We start from the raw sequence: 22,269 nt of genomic DNA on the forward strand, positions 1-22,269 counted from the left end.
GCTTTACTTATATTCTTTTCGTTATGTAATAGTTTACAGATATAAAAAGTAATGTGCACCTGTAAGCGCGGTTAGGTAAGAGAATCCATCGCGTGATAAGAATAATTCTAAAAACAATTGTATTTATTTGATGTGAATACAGGTCGTTCAGATGTAGGTAAAATGTTACGAAACAGTCAATGAATCGTATGAGCTTGCATTAATTCACATGGACAGCGTGTACTTTGCTATGTCCGCAATGTAGAACTCATTCTGCATTCATATCGTTCGTTTATATAAACTTCGCACCACCTACAACTGGTCAATAAACGTGAGACTTAGAGTGTTTTTACAGTACATGTTACTGTTAAAATGTATAAATTGCATATAGAAATATTAAAAGGGATATTTAACCCGAGACACCGAAGACAAACTGACATCGCCATTGCGCAAACCACCAAAAAACATCGTCATAAAACACAACATAGGAAATAAAAGAGCTACACGAATCATCCCCCCCTTTTTTACCCCCAAGTTAAAATAACGGGAGTGATATCAGTTGCTTAGGAAGGATATGCAAAACCGGGTAAATTATGGCACCCGTCATGTTACTCCTGTTCGTACAAATTCGATGATATAAAAATAAAAATTCACTTTTACATATTTATACCAATAACGTGACAGACACCAGTAATATTAATATCATAACATTATAACATGTATAATCCAGTAATTCATGTGTCTTTACTTGACTAATGGCTGACAGAATATACCAACAGACCCAAGAATCAAACCGGAACCCATTAGAAAAAACGATCCTGCATATGAACCAGTTGTATCACGGATAAAACCTGGAAAAAAACAAATGAAATCTTGATCAGTTTGAATTTTACAAAAGTACATTATTATGGTAATGCGACATCGGACAACACCCCAATTCGCCGTTTCAGAATCTATTGCATTCTGGGTAATATTTTCAAAAATGTACACCGAAACGTCGTGATTGGTTGAAAACGTCCAAAACAATGGAAATTCAACCAATGTCGTGACGTTATTTTCATTTTGGGGTACGAACAATGAAATTACCCATGATTCTTTAGATTCTGAAACGGCTAATTGTTCAGTTTTGAAGAGAGACAAATGTTTCTACGATATACTTTCTTTAATCCCCACCTCCAAATAATCAAAAAAACTAGACAACGAAAATATTGTTTTCAAAGTTATATCCTACCCTTTTTATCACTCAAAACTCCTGTCCTGCTTTTTTGTTTCATCCTAGCCCCTCCCCCTCATAAAAATCAAAATGGTAGCCCCCTTACTATACAAGCGGCCTCCCCCTAAGTTTTGATATCATCACTGGACAGTACAAATTCGTGTGTGCCGAGTGTGTCTTTTTACAAATGCATCTACCCCTATAAAATGTACAATACAAATCATATGACTGGGCAAGTTTATTTGACTATATATTTTTCACCCTTAAAACATACAATAAACATGATAATCATCACGGGCCAGGGCAAACTCAGGCGATTGTTCATAGGGCGGAACAAATTCATGTAACCGCACGTCCGACCTCAAACATAAAATAAATCATATAATGAAAACTAATTTAATATTGGAATATGACCTCGGTAATACACAAAGAAACAGGTGCACGTGCATCAATACAGTGAAACCTTGACATTTTAGGGCATATGAACTACATTTTGGCTTTTGTTCAGAGAAAATTGATGGGAATTGAAAAAAAATATCATTGCGAATGACAGATTATGTCAATAGGCGACACGATGATGTTGTTTACATGTAGTATATGTACACTAAGGGAGCTACCATTTGATTTTTATGGGGGGGGGGGGGGGGGTGGGGCTAGGATGAAATTTGAAAAAAATAGGCAGGACAGGAGTTTTGAGTAAAAAAAAAAAAAGCAGGATGAGACAATTGCCAAAAAAAAAGTCAGGACAACAATTTAGGTAAAAAAAAGTCAGGATAAACTAAAAAAAAAAAAAAAAAAGCAGGACCAAACAGAGTGAAAAATAAAAAGGCAGGACAGAGATTACAGCTAAAAAAAAATGCAGGACAAAATTTTTCATCCTAGCCCCCCCATAAAAATCAAATGGTAGCTCCCTAAAATGGTTATACTGTTATTGCAATGAAATACACATAATCAGTTGCTTTACTATACGCAGATCCTTGAACATGTTGAATAGATAAAATTTTATAGATTTACCCAATTCCTTTTTTTTACTGACCAAACAAGATTTTATTTTTGCCTTACCAATAATATAAAAAAGTCTTTACTTATATCTTAGAAACATAAGATGTTGTTATCCGTGGATAGGTTTCCGAATTACCGATTTATTTTCATTTTTTTGCAAATTTGTCAATTTACCGGACTCAAAAATGAATACCATCTATTTTAATCAATTGAACACAATATAAAAGTTTTTTTTACGAATAATACATCGTATACCAAAGGTGTAATCCTAATAATTACACGACTGTGCGAATTTACATTTGTAAATGCGATTGAATGCATTTTTCTATAGTAACTGTTTCTTTTTTCTTTAATTTAATTTTGATGTTTGCTTGTTGTTGTTTTTTTTTGTAATTTCTTGTACTACAGATTTTTCTTTTAATAGCGATCTAGCAGGTGCTTTCGATTTCAATCCAAACTGACTAAGGTTCTATCCGGGCAACCCGGCCCTGTCTACCACTTAAATCTTACCAACACGATATAGCAAAAAGTGCTGAAAGTGCCGTTAAACACCAAACATCAATCAATCACACTGAGACTTTTTACTCTTTTTACACATACTAGACAATATATATATGTACTTACCAACAGACGGTGCAATTATTACAGATGACAAACCATGAATTGTAATCATCAGAGATAAAGCCGCCGATAAATTTTCAGCCCCTACACAGTCCCGGAGTACAAGAATTGACATAGAGAAATAAATGCTTCCAAACAGTCCATAAATAACAGAATATCCTATAAAAGCTGAAAAACTTGTGTATAACGGGTTCAACATGGAAGCTACACCAGTAATTCCTAAACAAAATCCCATTATATGGTGGCGTCTTATTTTTTGTGAATCTGTTATCCAAGCTAATGTAAATCGTGCAAAAAGGTCACACCCACCGATTATCGTAATTAAAAGTGTTATTTTGTCGTTTGAGATACCATTATCTCTAGCAAAAGGTGGAATGAATGTTATTATCATACCGCTTCCGCAAAATGAGAAAAATGCCACAAACAGAAATAGCTGTAATTTTCGATTCCGAAGAACTGTCATATCTATGATGTATTGGTTGAAACAAAATTCAGACGACTTGCTTTCTTTGCTTTCAATAGAACTTTCCTCTGATGTCTGTTGTGGTAAAGATCTCACACTACACTTGGATGTTGTCCAAAATGTTTCAGGTGTCCCCATACTACCATTAATATTAATGTTTTTACCTGTAAAACTCCCAACCAAATAGTCTGAGTTTTCTGGTACTTTGAATTTATTCTTTTCATTTTCTTTTTTATCCAAAAAGAAGTTGTATGAAAGGCTTCTTTTAATGTCTACACTTTTATCAGTTAGGTTCATAAAAAGCTCTTGGTCCTGGTTTTGATATTTTTGTCTGGAAAAGTATCCAGAGACATTATCGACTGAAACGGAAATTTCGTCGTTTAACAGATTCCTTTTCATTATCAATACATCCGCCTCGCTTTCAGAATCATCAGCCTCGGTTTCAACGACAACTTCCGACAAAAAAGGACGCATCAAAGACCCAACGATTACATTGTTTAAAATTAGAGCAGAAACAACTAACAAAGCTCCTTGTAAACCATAACTATCTAAAAGTTTCCTTATAATCACAGGCCAAACAAGACTTCCTATACTCCCTCCCACGTAGGCAAAACTATTAGCAAAACCAAGATGTTTCTCAAAGTATGTATTCAGTACAACAAATACTGGTCCTGTTGTGCATGCGCATCCAACACCTGAAATATTTATTCAAATGTTTAAAAACTGAAAATGTGTCAAATCATTTTATATCTTCATTATTTGATTATTAGATTTTTAATATTTTTATGTGGTACTAAAAAACAATTTGATGAGGCCATATTTATTTAGTTTAACTGCATGGTTTTTATTTATTTTGATCATACATGATAACTCTTAGATCTATACTTCAGTGTTGTTGTATTGTGTGGATGTATTTCTATGTTATCCAGATGAAGAGTTAAGCCTTTTTTTAACTGAGTTTTATAGTTTGTTCTTATGTTGTACTGTTTCATCGCTATTCCAGGTTAGGGCGAATGTTGGCGTCGTCACAATACACATGTAGTTAAACCACGTCCCATTCAATGTATGCATGTCCGAAGTCCGGAGTCTGTAGTGCTTGTAGTTTTAAAGTTGTTCCTCCTGTTTCTTATTCTTTTATTACTTTACATAGTGTGTCCATATGTAGTACTGTTACACCATTGTCCCAGTTGACGGAGAGGGTTTGGCGATAACAAACTAGATTAACCCAGCAACATAATGCATGTGCATGTCCCAGCCCAGGATCCTGTAATTCTGCGATTGTCGTTTGTTGCTGTGTAATATGTCTGATTTTTTTGTTCATTATATGTTCATACATTAGGCCGTTAGTATTCATGTTAAACAGTTTATAATGTTTTACATTTTTCATTTCGGGGTTTACATGATAGCTGACGTTGCAGTCTGAGCCTTGCTTGTTGTTAAAGGCCCTGCTGTGACCCGTTGTTGCTAATTTCTGTGTGATATGGTCTCGGGTGGAGAGATGACTCATTGACAATCATTCCATGCACGTCTTCTTATGTTTAAATGAAACATTTGTCACTGGACGTTCATTTAACAATTCTTACATTGCATATATGTATTATGATACATTATTGTGATTTTTTAATTGCTATCTCCCGTCATTCTGAAACTAACCTTCATTCCAAAATGAAACATAACATTTACGATGACACAGGCTTTCGCAATAAAGTGATCTGTTTCAGTTCCTTAATTTTTTCTGATTAAATATTATCGATTATAAATACAGAAAATTTACCATAAAGTACGCTTTGTGACAACACCAACACTCCAATGTTTGGCGAGAAAGCACTCAGCAGGTATCCCGAGAAAGATATCAAGCCTCCAATTATTATCAACCTCCGGTTTCCTAGAAGTTTAGAACCAATATTTAACACAAACAATGCTGAAATGAAAAAAAAAATATATTGTTGCATTTTGATTGGTTAATAATAAAAAAAAAAATAATCTTATGAATTAAAAAAAAAAAATGGAGGACAATAAAAATTTTAAAAAATCAAATTTAAACCCGGCCCCGTTTTCATGTTTTTTTCCCACTAGCCAAGTACCTCCGCAGTGACTGTCTCATGATATATCTTAATGGTGTGCTGGTTTTTGTTTGTTTTTTTATGCTAAATGGCTGATTTTTGATTGTCTCTGTTTAAATTTGTTCACAAGTTTTATGAACAATTCAGGCTTGACACTTTATAAAGACACATTTCTATTGGTTTAGTCTGTCTGATTCCCATTGTATGTCTATTGGTTAAATGTGTCGTTTGGATGCTGTCTCCTTTTAGTACCAGTACAGTAAACACACCGTTAATTTGTCGTCTGGTTTTGTTTTTAACAAAGTATGCATACAGTCATGTTGTTGTCAATTCTTAAACACAACATATAGTAACTATATAGCATGTATACCCATGCTCGCAGTTAAGTTAAGACACATAGTTAGACTTTTTTGTCAAATTATGTTTTTTGGTCCGAGTCATTTTTGTAAGTTTTTTTGCAGTGTTATCAATCAAATCATTTTTTTTTTAAAATTTAACACGGTATGGGAAAAATCTAGTTTAAGAATATATTTTTTTTGTATTATCTTACATTTTGTTTTAGATAAAACAATACCCCCCTTTTTTTAAAATTAACTGGTCGTTTCCTGGAAGTTTGCATACTTACATGATAAGCTTACTGTAAGTGTTTGTGCGGCCAGCATTCCGGACAAAATTGACGAGTTGGTGTCGTAGAACCATAGAAATTCAACAAAAAATAATCCAAATGATTTTGCTGTACCAATAAGAATAAAAACGTGTAACGTAGCTCCTGAAATACGATCGTAAAAGGTTTTCATATTATACAAATGATGGCGATGACGAATGACAACATAGATTTTATTCCTATGGTGAAAGTTAAAAACTTTTTAGACTAGCCTCGAGAGCTCGACATATTGTTAAGATACATGTCTACCTCTGGTTTCTTGCCTCATTAATGTAATTTAAAACATAATATATCCTAGTACTTATGACATATTTGAGTAATTTCTTTTGAAACATATAATCACCATTATAAAAATAATAATTATATATTTATAAGTATGTGCATATATTATAAACTCGTAAAATATAAAGGCAACCCAATATAAATAATCATAATAAGCAATAGAAACATATCGACTGCGCGTGTTTTTTTATATTGTGTTTATGTTGTTTTTGGGTTGCCGTCTCAAAGTCTTTATCCGATACCCCACAATCATCTATTATAGCATTACGCATATTTAAGAATAAAAATAAACAAATGCTAGGCATAGAAAGACATAAAAAATCCCTTTCCCGAAAAAAGAAAGATAGTACATGTACATTTAATATGTTGTTCTTACCTAGCGATATAATCCATGCCCATCCTGTATCTTTTTCACTTCTTCTCGGGATACAGATTGAAGAAGCTTCGTCCATAGTCATTTATCAACTTGTGTAACAAATCTATTAGAGGGATACATATTTAACCTTAGAATGAACTTCCACATGATAATGAATTAACTTTATTATGATTCAGTCAGTTACCTCATTGGGTATAATCTGTTCATTCATAAAAAATATAATACTACTATACTGGATGGGTGACTCGATAGTATACTTTAATAACATTTTGTAATGCTATATAAAGTGAACTAAATTGTCAGTGCATACATTCGATACACATTATATGCCTCATTAAAGGGTATTAAGGAATCACAACTCCATGACATCCTATAAATCATAACTTCAAATTGTTAAAAAAAACTCCGGTGCTAATATTTGTTTGGCCGTTAACCCCGGCTTGTGTCTAATAAAGGACCTACCTATAATTGCTTTATTATTCATTTGTTCATGTCCTGAAATATTAGCCACTGGGTGTTACGCAACTATAAAATTGAGAATGGAAATGGGGAATGTGCCAAAGAGACAACAACCCGACCATAGAGCAGACAACAGCAGAAGGTCACCAACAGGTCTTCAATGCAACGAGAAATTCTCGCACCCGGAGGCGTCCTTCAGCTGGCGGCCCCTAAACAAATATATACTGGTTCAGTGATAATGAATCATTCTACAGTTTTTGTTTCATTTTGGTTATGTATATATAAAAAAAGAATATGTGTTATGATTGCAAATGAGACAACTCTCCACAAGAGAACAAATGACACAGAAATTAACAACTATAGATCACCGTTTGCTATATAGAAAGCTGATAATTCATGTCAAACGATTGAAAACAGAAAAAGGCTCCAAATGCAATCTATTAATTTTCATAAGTCGAGTTCGGTTTGGTATCAAATCGTCTTTTGAAAAGCACCCCCCTTTTTTTTTTTATTAAAAAACAATCTAACTGAAAATATTTACTTTATCCGGCTTGACCTGTCGCACATTGTCTAAGTCTGTATTTCCTGATGAATGCGGTTTTCTTTTGCGTAAGACACATCGATATAGTTGCTCGTCAAATTGTTGCCAAATGTCAGAAAAGGTCTTAGTATTCGTTGGTATTACTATACGAATGAAGATCATCATAAATTCTACTTACTTTTAAATTATCTAATTCGAATATACCTACCATTTTTATAGTAGGTCGTTCCTGTAAACATGCATATTATGATATTAGCCTGGAGTAGTAGTTTACATTCATATCACTTTATAAATGAAATATTCATCCTAATCCAGACTAAATAAGTTTTAAAGTCAACTTAAGATTTAAATTAAATTTAATTTTAGTAATACTAAATATGTGTATTTATAAAAACCAGATTCAAACGTCGTTAGTCTCTTAACAATATACAATCCACGTAGTGCAAAAAAGAAATGTTAAAAAGGGAGCAACCATTCATCTTCTAGGTGGGGGAGCGGGGGAGTTATGTTTTTTTTTCTTGGTCCAATTTTTTTTTTTTTTTTTTTGCGCGGAATAACGAGCTGTCGGAATAATGAGCTGTTGGAGTATTGGACTGTCGGATAATGAGCTGTCAGAGTATTGGCCTGTCGGAATTATGGGCTGTCGGACCAATGAGCTGTCTACCAATGGGTTGTCGGAACAATGACCTGTAGGACTAATGGGCTGTCGAAAGACATCCCATTAGTCCGACAACCATTATTACGACACCACATTACTCCGGCAGCCCAATACTCCGACAGCACACTTCTCCGACAGTTCAATACTACGACAGCTCATTATTCTGATAGCCCATTATTCCGACAGCTCATTATTCCGACAATTCATCAGTAATAATGGTAGCGGTTAATTTTTCTTGAAAAGAGCAACTCCGCTCTCGAAAATATTTGTGGTTGTCCGTTTAGATTCGTTTATTCTTCTCCTACCGGATATGTGTCTCAGTGCCTTGGATTGATAAACATGCTTATTGCAAATACTGAACCCTTACCCTCGTTTCCCTTTTTATGTCGTATGTGTGATTGAAAAGTGGAGCCATTGCACTTGGGGTCTCTATAATAAAGTTATCATTTTTTAGATACTTCTTGAAATTTGGACAACGATCATCACTATAAAATTAGATTTACAGTACGATTTCTGGCTAAAATCACATGACATGGTAACTTTCTTACTTTAATATTTTAAGTAAAAAAACTTTATCATGGTAGTACATGTATATATACTGACCGACTATAGAAACGCAACACTAGATTTTTCTTTGTAATTCCCATTTTTAAATATAAAATTTTTTGTTGATAAACTTATGAACAGAAAAATCTTTCATTATTTCAATGTTTAAAAAAAATCCAGGTCAAAAGTTGAATTGATTACGTCATTTTCAACCGTTCAAATATTGTGCTATACACCGAAACACTAGTTTTACCCTTACCAATTAACGTGTTACCGTCAGAAACAACGACTGCCTGTAGCAAACGCCAATTTGAAATGATTATCAAAAATGTCAACCAATTCTGTTCGGCATGTTTTGGGTTCTGTTTTTCACTTTCTGATTTTACAGTTGTTTAACCCATTACAATTGGTTTTGGCAATTATGTGGTCGAAACTTTAAGGCTTTAATTTTTTTTTTTTTTTTTGCAGTCGATTCTTTGGTAGTTCAGTTAATGGGAAACATTTATGACATAAATCTGTACAAAAATGGCATCTTGCAATTTGATTGGCAGTTGACGTTTCGGTCGTACATGTAGGTCTGTTTCGCAAATGACGTTGCGTAATCAAATTCTATTGAAGTTGCATTATCACTACATGTTGATCTGGTCGTTGATGGTCTTCAACAATTCCCTTCTACCGGTATCATTGTCAAAAAGACGAGTTTCTGACGTAAAATTATCTGGTTGCAGCACGTTTTCCTGTTTGCAGTAATCTAATGGGTTGATTCAGTTTTTAATTTCTCTGTCTTTGCAATATGATGATGCAACATTTTTTAAATGATTTAAGTGGGGCCAAGTATTGAAAGAACTGTTTCACAAAAAAGAAAAAAATGAAAAAAAATCTTTTATTGGCTCGAAATTGTGCTTTCTGAAATTCGTGAGATCTCAATAAGTCGGTTTATCTTACTCATATGCATTTCCAGGAATATGATTGGTTAAAAGCGTCCCCCTGCAAACCGTGTATATTTGATATTAGGTTAGTAGGGAGGCGGGGCTTATCTCATACACGGTAAGTAGTGGAGTTACGTCCCTTTATATTCCATATTAGGGAACAAAGCGGTACTGAGAGAAAAAACTTAAAAGTTCCAACAGACGAAGAAGTTGATGATTAAGATTGAAATAAATTCATAAAACACATTTAAACCTTACAAGTCGTTATTGTTCGCATCTGTTTTTGTAGGATCAATGGAAGTATTTTCTTACTGCTAATAGTACTGGAGACTTGATCATTTTGAGAATCACTTGTCTTAATTTCACACGTTAAGATAGTCGATAAGATAAATTCGTTACATAGTGTGCTAGTGACGTAATACGGTATATATGGGCTCAGTAAATTCCATATGGGGATCCGAGCTTCGTTCTCACCCCATATGGAATTTATTGGCCCCATATATACCGTATTAGGTCACTAGCATACTATGTAACTAATAATGTTTAATAACCATAGGTAAGTTAGATGTTGATTTTTTCGAAAGAGAAAGAATTATGATAAGCATGAATAGTAGTTGTTTGAGAATCAAACATGATTTGGTTAAAAAAGATCTACAAAATGAGTGTTGCGTTTCTGTAGTCAGTCAGTATATAATAATGATTTAAAATACGTGTTACCTGGTTCAATCTTCAGTTTGTTAGTATGGTACACACACGAAAAGCAGCATAGTTCCTAGAAGATTTATACAACCGTTCCACCTTCACTGCTTCCTCAGACTGCTTTATAGCCTATATGCTAAATAAAATAATTTCTTTCGTCAAAAATACCTGTTCGAATGCAAGACTATCGTTGTATTAACATTTGTTAAAATGTTACACATATTTCTTAGAAATACGACGAACATTTTGATGAATGAGCAATACATATAATACTTGCACTTTTTTTTTTAATCTACTGTTATATCTGTATGATATATATATGACAAGGAACTAAAATGCATAAACTTATGTTTTAACGTGACATCACCTTTAATTCTTTATAAGCCAAAAATAGTTTTTCTTAATGATTTTCACTCTGTACATGTAGTGCATGCTATTCATATCGGAAACACGTATAAGCCTATTTTCTCTGGACATGTAGTGCATGCTATTTATATCGGAAAACGTATAAGCCTATTTTCTCTGTACATGTAGTGCATGCTATTTATATCGGAAACACGTATAAGCCTAATGTTATTAAACTTCCTTTTTTGTTGGTTTCACAAATCATGTATAACATATGTTTCTTTCTCGTTCGAGCTATTTATATTCTATGAACCATTAGACCTTAAAAATTAACGCATAACAATGTTCAAAGAAATTATATCCATTTAGATTCCAATCTCTTTTCCAAGAAAAGTGTAATGACTTTGTATGTTTGGATACCATATTCATCGGCAGATATATATCTATTTCACGAAAATTCCTTTAATTCGGGGTACACAGTGCAGTTACATTGTTCTTGGCCGTATTTATTTTTAACATTTAACCGCAGAAATTTAAAGACTTGACATACATTTTACCTTTTGTATAGTATAAAACCATACAGAAGTAGTTTTCAAATTATATTATCCTCCAACAAGAATGTTAATGAACTAATTTAAGCACACATTATTATTTGTCAGTTTGACTTAAACAACTTTTTAAACAGTCAACTGCTTTTTAATTTGGGATAACTTAAATGGCGTTTAACTCCTAAAGTCCCGAATTCCCGACAAACCTACCCCATATTTTTCCGATCCCCAAAAGTAACCCAATAATTCAGGAGTCTCAATAGGAGTAAATCCCGAATCTCGAGAGAAATGAGGGGGGGGGGGGGGGGGGTGGTCTAGTTTGATGAAAAAAAATATATTGGGGTTAATACGATGACAACAAATATTTCTGAATCCAGGTTTTCCCCATACCTTATAGTTTTTAATTTTGAAAAAAAATAATTTGATTGATAGCGTCAAAATTGAAGAAGAAAAAACATCTGAATCAGATAAAAAAAAAACAAAAACATACCTCCCTCCCCCTTTTAGATGTTTAATGGTTGCTCCCTAAAGGTCCAATCACGACGTCCCTGAGGAGGTCCTTAAGCCACTCTGTATAGACTGTGAAAGGTTGAATAGAGGATGAAAATCAGAGGATACAAGAATTACACGTACAGACATGCATAGACAATTAAAGTTCCGGTTTCTTAAAGTAATCTTAAATAAAACAACATTAGAAAGACATACTCTTACCTCTGTATTGTTTATATTCCAAATATATTAATACATGTAACATGCAGACAACACGTGTTCTTTTATGTTGTATTTGTGAACTTCATTATGAACTCGAAATGTTTGCGTATGTGTACATTTACGTGTAATATATAATGATGTTATCATTTTATATTTTCTAAATGACATTTTTGATAGCTATACAAATAGTGTTGGCGTTTGTCCATCTACGAAGGCCGTAGTACACTGACCACTAAATTTCTATTTTCGTTTTACTTAGGTATGTTACCAGGTTATATGTTGTCAAGTATCAACCGTTCAACTGCAAGGGGTATTTTTTTTTTGTCGGAGTCAGAAAGTTCTTTTTGTGCAAAACGCGAACAATTTTTTTTTTTAGTTTTTCGATCGACGCTTTTAATCAAATTATATGTTTTTGTTTTCTTCAAATTTTACCACTATTAGGTATGGGGAAATCCTGGATTCAGAATATTTTTTTTGTCATCTGCTTAACCGCAATATTTTGTTTCCGTTAAATCGGGGATAAGGATATATCTTTTAAAATTTCATAACCATCTTGCAGAATCTGTATAAATATAAAAAAAAAAAGAAGATGTGGTATGATTGCCTGTGAAACAACTCTCCACAAGAGATCAAATGACACAGAAATTAAAAACTATAGGGGACCGTACGGTCTTCAACAATGAGCAAAGCCCATACCTGAAAGAGAACGGAGTCTTAAGATCCACCGACTGGTGCAGTGGTAAGTTTTGAAGAAATAAAAGCATGCCCAATAACTGCCGATAAGATTTTGAATAAGAAATACCATTTAAAATTTGCATTAAATTATAAATATACTTTATAAATCCTTAGTTTAAACACTCATTATTTATCATTGCAACTTTTAAATATTTTGAGATTAATGATAAGATTTTAACTTCTTCCAACTTTAATTTAAAATAAGTTAAGTAGTAAGGCTTCAACTAGACATAGTGGTTCCATGATCAACCTTTTGTGAACTTATACATATACACAAGCTTACCTAGTGTATACTTTAAATACACGAAGGACAGACTCGGGGCATAGTTAAATCTAAACTAACTATAATACTTGTTACACGTTTAAAAAGTGCATTATTGATTCCAAGGAGAGCGTCCAGATTATTAAATTTACGCGATTGACGAAGTACGGATCAGTTGATGATGTTAAATATTAAAATTGTTCTTACACTTTGTTTGGCTTGATAATTATTTTGATATGAGCGTCACTGATGAGTCTTATGTAGACGAAACGCGCGTCTGGACTACTAAATTATAATCCTGGAACCTTTAACAGCTATTTAATGTTTCTAAAGTGACCAATAAGTGTTAAAATTGTACCTTTATTTGAATACTAAAAAAGTTATTTAAAGATCAAACTTTAAGCATTGATAAATAGTTCATCATGCGTGGGTGACGTTCAATCATTTTTGTACTTAAAAAATAATTATTTTCGATATATTTAGATTTTTTAAAAATAATTTTTGACTCAGTCTAGTTTTAATACAGAAAGACACACATGCATGTACATGTACGAATAGAAAGGTCGAAAACAGTTAAAGAAGAACTATTAAAAAAAGATATATAATAAGTTTTACTAAGTATAAGCTAAGTTTAATCATATAATACGTATACATGACCTCTCTTTTAAAAGACTATATTATCAAATTAAAAAAAAACAACCAAAGGTACTGCTATTGAATATGTGTATACCCATACTTTAATTTGTTGATAGTTTGCCAGGATTACATGAGTGCTAAACCACGAGATTTCTCGTTTGTTTTTCAGCAACCACACAGCACAAATGTGAGGGAACACTCTTATTGAAATAAGTGGTATATATAGTAAACATAGAAAGATGGGGTCACACATGCAGGATTTTGATAGCCGGTCTGGACCATTACCGATTTCAATTTGTGAACAAGTCTGATCAAGATCCCGTGAATCGTGTCTAAAAATCCAAACTTCGATTAAAATTCGTAAAAACAATTATTATTTAATCACGACAAAAATCATATATTGTTCAGATTATCCACTTTCCCAATCCGACTCTAATCCGATTTGTATCTTTCGCATGGTTAAAAACGACAATATTCGTTAGAAAGCTGTTTACATAACGGAATGATCAGGGATGCAATCTTATCACAATCTGTTGTACCACATTGCCAATGGCTCTTTCGGGACTCCATCGTATTGTGTTCTGTAAGTGTCGAGATTCTGACGTAAGTATCATTGCCGGATTTCGTATTAACAATGGAACTGTTCTGGAACGGTTTCGGCAAAGACGGTTCGCTTTCGGAAAGATTTTAATGCAATCTGGATTCAATCATCAAAGCAATTACAAATTTCCCAAGAGCATATAGAATAGAATATCTTTTCCATAAGAGGTACCCTCAAGGGGCATAATGCATATACTTATATGACAATATAAAGTTACAATTTACAAATACAATAAAGCAGAACAATGAAACAGTATGCTAAAGTTAGACATTATAAATATTGCTAACAGTATCCCAGTGTTATATAATAAATGTTTACTCAAAGCAGGTGTTTTGATAAGAAATAGCCAAGTTGTTTCAAAATATTAATAGACTCACAGTTTAATAACCAAATAAATTTATTGACCATGTCTAAGGAGTAAAAAATTTTACATTCTTTAATATGTTTTATAGGACATTATACATAAAACACAGAGAAATTGTTACAATTTTAATCTGATATAGATAGAAAAGGCTGGAAAATATACATTACATTGGTTCAAGATAATTTTCATAAAATCAAGAAACTCGCTGTACAAATGTATACGAATTTAGATAAAAAATGGAACAAAGAGAAAGGGTGGATAAAAGTGAGTGGGACAGAGTATCAAGGACACGATATTTGATTTTTTTTGGAGAAGAATTTGACAATTTCCCGACCTGGTAAGAGCTGATAATTAATAATCTTGAAAATAACACAAAGAAAATGAGTATTCTGCATCATAAACTGTATAAAAATGAAAACGATTTTTTTGCACGCATGCGTGAAAACAATTGATCATGCATATTCAATCTCTCTCAACTCGTAGAATTTTACACGATCTTTCTAGTATACTGTATTCCCCAAAAGTTGAATACCCAAGGTTTATAACGTGTGTTCCTTCTTTTCTGTATTCTTTGATTTTTCGAGTTATTTTCTTTATCTTTAAAAAAAAAAAATCTACTGTATTTTATAAACTTCTCATAGTAAACATTTTACGATTTAATGTAAATATTTATTACTTGATTTGTTTTATTCTGTATAAATGTTTAGTTTTTAAATCAGTATTTTATAATGTAATTCTTTGAATTCATATTTCATTGTTATTCTTTTTTCTTTTATTGTGACATTTTTACACCCCATCATTATCATTTCTTTATTTTTGTACTCAGATTAATGGTACTCTCGATTCATTTTTTTTTTATCATTACTCTCTTTTCTGTAAAAAATACCCAACCTTCAGATCCGTTAAACATAAAGATATGTCAGCTACACAAGCTTTATTATCCACAAGTTACATTTTGAGGACATTTTGTCTGTATGGGATTTACAAAATATATCAATGGGTCAAATCTACAAATCTATCTAAACCTTAACCTCACTAAGAACATCCTTTTTGTGCTATTCCTTCTGTTTGAATGGATAAACATTATACATGTTATATGCAGTGGATGTTATACTATATCATCATTTGGAGCAAGGAGGATAGGGTAGGGTAGGGTAGGGTATAGTAAGCAAAGGAATTATAAAACTCGGATCCCAATCAAATAAACCTGAAATTTTCAGGTAAGATACATTGAAATATGGCAAATGTCTTTTAAGCATGGATGTTTAGCGTAGATATAAAATGATGAGGTATGTTGTGTAGATATAAAATGATGAGGTATGTGGCGTAGATATAAAATGATGAGGTATGTGTGCCAATGAGATAACTCTCCATCCAAGTCACAATTTGTAAGAGTAAACCATCATACATGTATGTCAAAGTATGGCCTTTAACACGGGGCCTTTGCGCAAGCAGAACGGCATGGTATAAAAGACCCTTCAAATAACTTCAATCAGGAAAGCTACGGTCTTATTTATGCAAAAAAAAAAAAAAAACAAAAACAAACAACAACATTAAATGAGAAACGATAAATCTATTTAAACTTTAACCTCACTAAGAACATCCTTTTTTGTGCTATTCCTTCTGTTTGAATGGATAAACATTATTTGAAGTGGATGCTATACTATATCATCATTTGTTTTGTAAATTATTTTTCTTGTAAGATGTTGAACCTAGTTGAAAACTTGGTCACTGCTACGAAAAGACTCTGTCTTTTTTATAATTAGTAATCGAAGAGCTAGCTTCATGACATGCTTTCTTATAAGGGATAAATGCCAATCTTTCTTAAATATGATGATGATGATAATTTTTTTCATAGATACCAAGATTAAAATTAATTATTAGTATACAAGAGGCATGGTCAACATCTTGATTATAATGATATTCTTTGAAAGATATATTAAGAGTTATTTGTTCAGGTCACTGAAATATAACTCCTATTAACTTTTCGCAGAACCAGTATTACTATACAGTAAGCAAAGGAGTTGAAGATCTAGATATAAGGACTGAACCACCATCTAAAAAAGAAATAACAAAGGTAATTAAATCCATGAAATCGGGAAAGGCAGCAGGCATAAATGGGATTCAAGCTGAACTACTGAAAGTTGTCATCAACACAGCAACAGCCATACTCTATGATCTCTTTAAAGACATATTGGAAGAAAACAAAATACCTGATGAGATTTTTGAAAAAAAATCGCGAGAAAAAGATGATTTCAAACTTTTATCTTATAGTTGCATTAATATCAAATCAAAAGGGAAAAAATAAAAAAAACATCTTCCATTTTTTAATTGACCTTTTATGAGTTTTTGAAGTCTTACATGAAAAGAAAAAAGGATTTATTGGGAAATTAATTGAACCGATATTGATGGGCAAAGTAGCAAAGAGACCGAACATCTGACACAAATTCCTAAACCTCACCTAACATGCCTAAGTACATAACTAATTGATATAAACTTCTGTTGAATTGAATAAAAAACTATAAGGAGTGTTTGTTATACAATACATGAACCATTATTTGTGTTGTAAATTATTTTTTCTTATAAGATGCTGAGTTAAGTTGAAACCTTGGTCACTGTCATGAAAAGATCTAGTCTATCTCATAATTACTTATCGAAAAGCCAATTATAATTTAAGCTTCATGATATGCTTCCTCATAAAGGACAACTGCTAATCCTATTTATAAATGATGATAATACAATTTTTAAAGATACCAAGATTAACATTTTATAGACAAAACGCGTGGTCAACATCCTGGTTATAATGATATTCTTTGAAAGATTATTTAAGATTTATTTGTTCAAAGCACGGAAAAATGACTCCATTACCTTTTCACCGAACAAATTCACTATACAATAAGCAAATGAATTATACGACGCTGATTACGATCAAATAGCGTTGAATTTTTAAAGTACAAAAAATGTAAGGTACATTAAAAGTATTGCAAAAGATGTTTAAAAGATAACAGATGGACAGTCAAACTCGTAGATCGAAAATAAACTGACACAACGCCATGCCTAAACAAGAAAAAGACAGACAGAAAATAATAGTACACATTACACAACATAAAAAACTAAAAACTGAGCAACACGAACCCCTGGAAAACTGGATGTGATGGCATGTGCTCCTGAAAAGTAAGCAGATCCTGCTTCACATGTGGTACCTGTTTGGTTCTCATGTTGTTACACACCCGGTAAATAGTCTTATACGGTAGGTCACATTCATGAAAAGGGAAGGGGTTGTATACGTAGTTACGACGTAAGAAACATATCCGATATCATCTATGAATTGGTTATTCCATAACGGTCAACCAACTTGTGATGGCGTCCTTAAAATTTACGAATTATATATGAAATGTTGCTACATAGAAATGGAAAATTGTTCACATTCAGGAAGCTGAAATCATCTCTTTTGTCGTAAAGTTTTGTTTTCAACCGGCCCTCATTGTCAATTTCTAGATGTAAGTCAAGATATGACACCGACTTAACTGTATCTGTTAAATGTCTTTTATGCATGAATTTTTAGCATAGATTTAAAAAGATGAGGCATGAGTATAAAATGGCAATTGAAATAGCTTAACGCAATCAAAAGTCACATCAACAAAAACAAGTGAACATACACTGAACGAACAAATTTCATTGATCATGACACAATGTTAATAAAAAATTTATAAAACAATTGAGTAACTTAAAATAATTTTGTAGTAAGGTATTATATATTTCTCTGTTGGTCAACACTCTGAATGTGGTAATTAGAAATTCCGCATAAATGTTGATCTAGTCTTTTGCACAGTTTAATATTTAAGAGATAACTGTATTGAATTTAAACTTTGCGGACGTCCATCGGTAGTTTATGATGCAAATCTAGTTTGCCTGGCGACGCGTAGCGGTAAAAGGTAAACGGGTATTAGCGACAGTAAAACTCCCGACAATCAATTTCAATCATTATTTCAGAGTAAATAAAGGCAACAGTAGTATATTGCTGTTCGAAACTCATGTTCCTTCCGTCGTAACTACAATCCACTTCCCTTTCATGAATGTGACCAACCGAATTAGACTAGTTATCGGATTTGTTATCTCATAAACAACACGACGGGTGCCACGTGTGGATCAGGATCTGCTTATTCCGTCGGAGCCCCCGAGATCACCCCTAGTTTTATGTGGGGTTCGTGTTGTTTATTCTTTAGTTTTCTATGTTGTGTCATGTGTACTATTGTTTTTCTGCTTTCCTTTTTCATTTTTAGCCATGGCGTTGTCAGTTTATTTTCGATTTAAGAGTTTGACTGTCCCTCTGGTATCTTTTGTCCCTCTTTTAGGGGCAACATGTGATATTTTTTGCTTATTATTGTAGAAATTACATGTCACTACATTTTGCACCTCAAAATGTCGGCTTTCTTAGTTACAGACAAGAAGATAGAGAATTTTGCGCTTACTGTCATCCAATCACAACCTTTGATATACAATAATTGCATTAGAAATGTCCCTTTTCAGTGTTAAACTCCAACATCAGACATTTGAAGATATGTGTACGCTTCAGAATGTAATACAATTTGACAAGAAGATTGTCAGGTGAAATATGCGAGTAATTTGTAGATCCGTAAAGAAGTCACATACATGTTTGTTGAAATGCACGAACTGTACATCGTATTAATAACCTTTGGAAGTCACCAATGGCACAACAAATAGTCAATGGAAATGCCGTAATGTTGTTTTGTGATACTCGATAAGCTAATCAAGCTGATTGTCGTATCGCTTGTTCGTACCATACTCCAAGCAGTGTGATACAAGAAATATCTATTCATACAAGCCTAATATTTTATTAACTGTGCATTAGCATTCAGATATCGCAGATCAAATTTATTCGTTTATAGTGTATAAATGTACGTTTTTTGATTGAGTTAAGCCTGCCAATTGATATTTTATCGTATGTTTTTCTATGTTGTGGTGTTATGCTATTGTTTCAGAAAAAAAGGAGAAGGTTTGGATCCATTAAAACGTTTAATCCCGCTGCAAATGTTTGCACATGTCCTAAGTCAGGAATCTGATGTACAGTAGTTGTCGTTTGTTTATGTAATTTAAACGTGTTTCTCGTTTTTATTGTATATAGATTAGACCGTTGGTTTTCCTATTTGAATGGTTTTACACTAGTAATTTTGGGGCCCTTTATAGCTTATTGTTCGGTGTGAGCCAAGGCTCCGTGTTGAAGGCCGTACATTGACCTATAATGGTTTACTTTTTTTTAAATTGTTATTTGGATGGAGAGTTGTCTCATTGGCACTCACACCACATCTTCCTATATCTAAGGAATAGATAAAAGGTAAAATCACAAAAATACTGAACTCAGAGGAAAATCAATTCGAAAAGTTCATAATCACATGGCAAAATCAAATAACAAAACGCATCAAAAACGAATGGACAAGAACTGTCATATTCCTGACTTGGTACAGGCATTTTCAAATGTAGAAAATGGTGGATTGAACCTGATTTTCTAGCTAGCTAAACCTCTCACTTGTATGACAGTCGTATCACATTCCATTATATTGTCACCGATGCTTGAACAAAACAAACAGACACAATAGTTAAAAATGTCAAAAATAGGGGTACAGAAGTCAATAACAGACAACAACCATAAGAAAATCTCAAATATTTAACCGCTCATAATCAGCACCAGCTATCTGCCTACTATTTTGATGAGTTGGAATTTTTTTTTCTTTGCAAATTATTAGGATATGATCGAAGTTTTGTTTAATAAGGATAACATAAGCAATAACAGATAAAGTTAACACATTTCTTTTTTGTTGTTCATTATTTTGTTTATTTAATTAGGCCATTAGTTTTCTCGTTTTGATTAATTTACATTGTCATTTCGAGTCCTTTTATAGCCTACTATACGGTATGGGCTCTTTTGATTGTCGAAGGCAGACCCATAGTCGTTAATTTCTGTGACATTTGAACTTTTGTCGAAAATTGGCAATCCTACCACATCTTCTTAATTCAAAGTAAAAATATGAGAGCAACTTTTAGTGTGTCTTGCATGACTGGTATGCATACAGCTTCTCAATCCTCTTGCTGCCAGCTGGTTTTCAATGTTGCATATATAACGTGTGCCACAAAATGCAATAACTCGACGTCTGTGACGTCATGTGTCCAACAATGACGTCATTCGATAGGTTATGTCACGTCATGATGATCGTTACATTTGGAACGCATTGAAAAAATATATAACACTTTGATTTTTGGTCTTTTGTTTGAAAGGCATACAGCAATTAGAAGCTTGCATTGATTAAAATATAACAAATGTGTTTCCAAAGCACAGTCGGTATTGTTAGAGGGACACATATGTCATAGTTTAAAGTTATGCAAGGGTCTCTTCATTGCTGTATCTTTTTCAAATAAAAGACAAGAAAGAGTTATATTTTTCGTCAATGATTTCCAAATGTAACGGTCATTTTGGCGTGATGTCATATTTCGAATGACGACGTCGAGCTGTCGTGTTTATGACACACGTAATGAAGCCTTGAAAAACAAGGGGCAGCAAGAGGGTTAAGTAAGGATGTATTCAGAACGAACGGATTTTTTCTACATAATCTACGATACAAATGTATTTTACGCATTGTAATTTTGATGGAGAGTTGTTCCATTGGCACAAATTCTAATTTCGAGCAACAAATTAAGTAAAAAAAAAAAAAATTAGACAACATTTCTATAAAAGTTATGTTGTAAACAGCAATTGAAATAATATCATGGGACAGCAGCACACAACAATCGATATGAAAATTAATTGATTGTTGTTGCTTTAGAACCACTTTTAAGTGCCACTGTTATGCTATTTCGTGTCGGCCAGATTTTGTTAGTGAAAGAAGAGGAAGTGCCCGGAGAAAAACACCGAGTTCGATAGGAAAACTTACAATCACAGTCAATTAAGATTGCATTCGAGTGCACCCTCACTCACAACCTCAGTGTTGACTGGTTACTGATTATATTAGTATTACTACTTAGACCGCATGCATGGCCACCGTGGCCAATATCAACATTGATATAGCATTTGTCTCTAACTCTATGGAAATATATCTCTTTCCGAACCCATTGTATTTTTAAAAAAGACGTGTGGTTGCCGTTGATGTCAGAAGATAATTGGCTGAGTTAAAGGATCACAACCTTTCTCAACCCCTGAAATGATCAAAATGTTCTAACAGGTGTTAATTTAATTAACAACTTTGTGAAAAGTTGAAGGCACTCAAAGGGGATTTAAGTTTGGAAAAAAAGGAAAATATATCTTTTGATCATTAGAGAAACAGTTTATTACATAGTAAAGTGTGGATTATCGGATTTATCCAATCTCGATAGTTACATCGAGGCTTGGACTAAATTGATAATTTAATCTAGATGAATCAATATAATAATTTTTGTATAACAAACATAATATTAATTAATAAAGAGAACTTCTTTAATTAACAATAATATTTTCAAATTATTGTTATAAGTAAAATTAACACAACTGTTGGTATTAGATGGACATTGAAATGCAACCCT

General features: G+C 32.9%; 2 long non-coding RNA genes across 3 annotated transcripts; both read right to left on the bottom strand.

Moving 5' to 3' along the window:
- Positions 1 to 628: 628 nt before the first annotated feature.
- LOC143055326 (uncharacterized) lies at positions 629 to 3,480 on the bottom strand. Its single transcript, XR_012971992.1, has 2 exons — positions 2,819 to 3,480; positions 629 to 830 (listed from the first exon to the last, which is right to left on the bottom strand). It is a non-coding gene; the product is annotated as an uncharacterized LOC143055326 (long non-coding RNA).
- Positions 3,481 to 3,501: 21 nt separating this feature from the next.
- LOC143055325 (uncharacterized) lies at positions 3,502 to 12,128 on the bottom strand. 2 transcript variants are annotated; one of them, XR_012971991.1, is made up of 6 exons: positions 12,100 to 12,128; positions 10,514 to 10,631; positions 6,664 to 6,766; positions 5,967 to 6,110; positions 5,053 to 5,199; positions 3,502 to 3,973 (listed from the first exon to the last, which is right to left on the bottom strand). It is a non-coding gene; the product is annotated as an uncharacterized LOC143055325 (long non-coding RNA). The 2 variants fall into 2 exon arrangements; XR_012971990.1 differs by lacking the exon at positions 12,100 to 12,128 and having other exon boundaries at positions 10,514 to 10,651.
- Between the last annotated feature and the right edge of the window lie 10,141 nt (positions 12,129 to 22,269).

Source organism: Mytilus galloprovincialis, chromosome 12 (genome assembly GCF_965363235.1).
Source record: "Mytilus galloprovincialis chromosome 12, xbMytGall1.hap1.1, whole genome shotgun sequence".
Classification (NCBI taxonomy): Eukaryota; Metazoa; Mollusca; class Bivalvia; order Mytilida; family Mytilidae; genus Mytilus; species Mytilus galloprovincialis.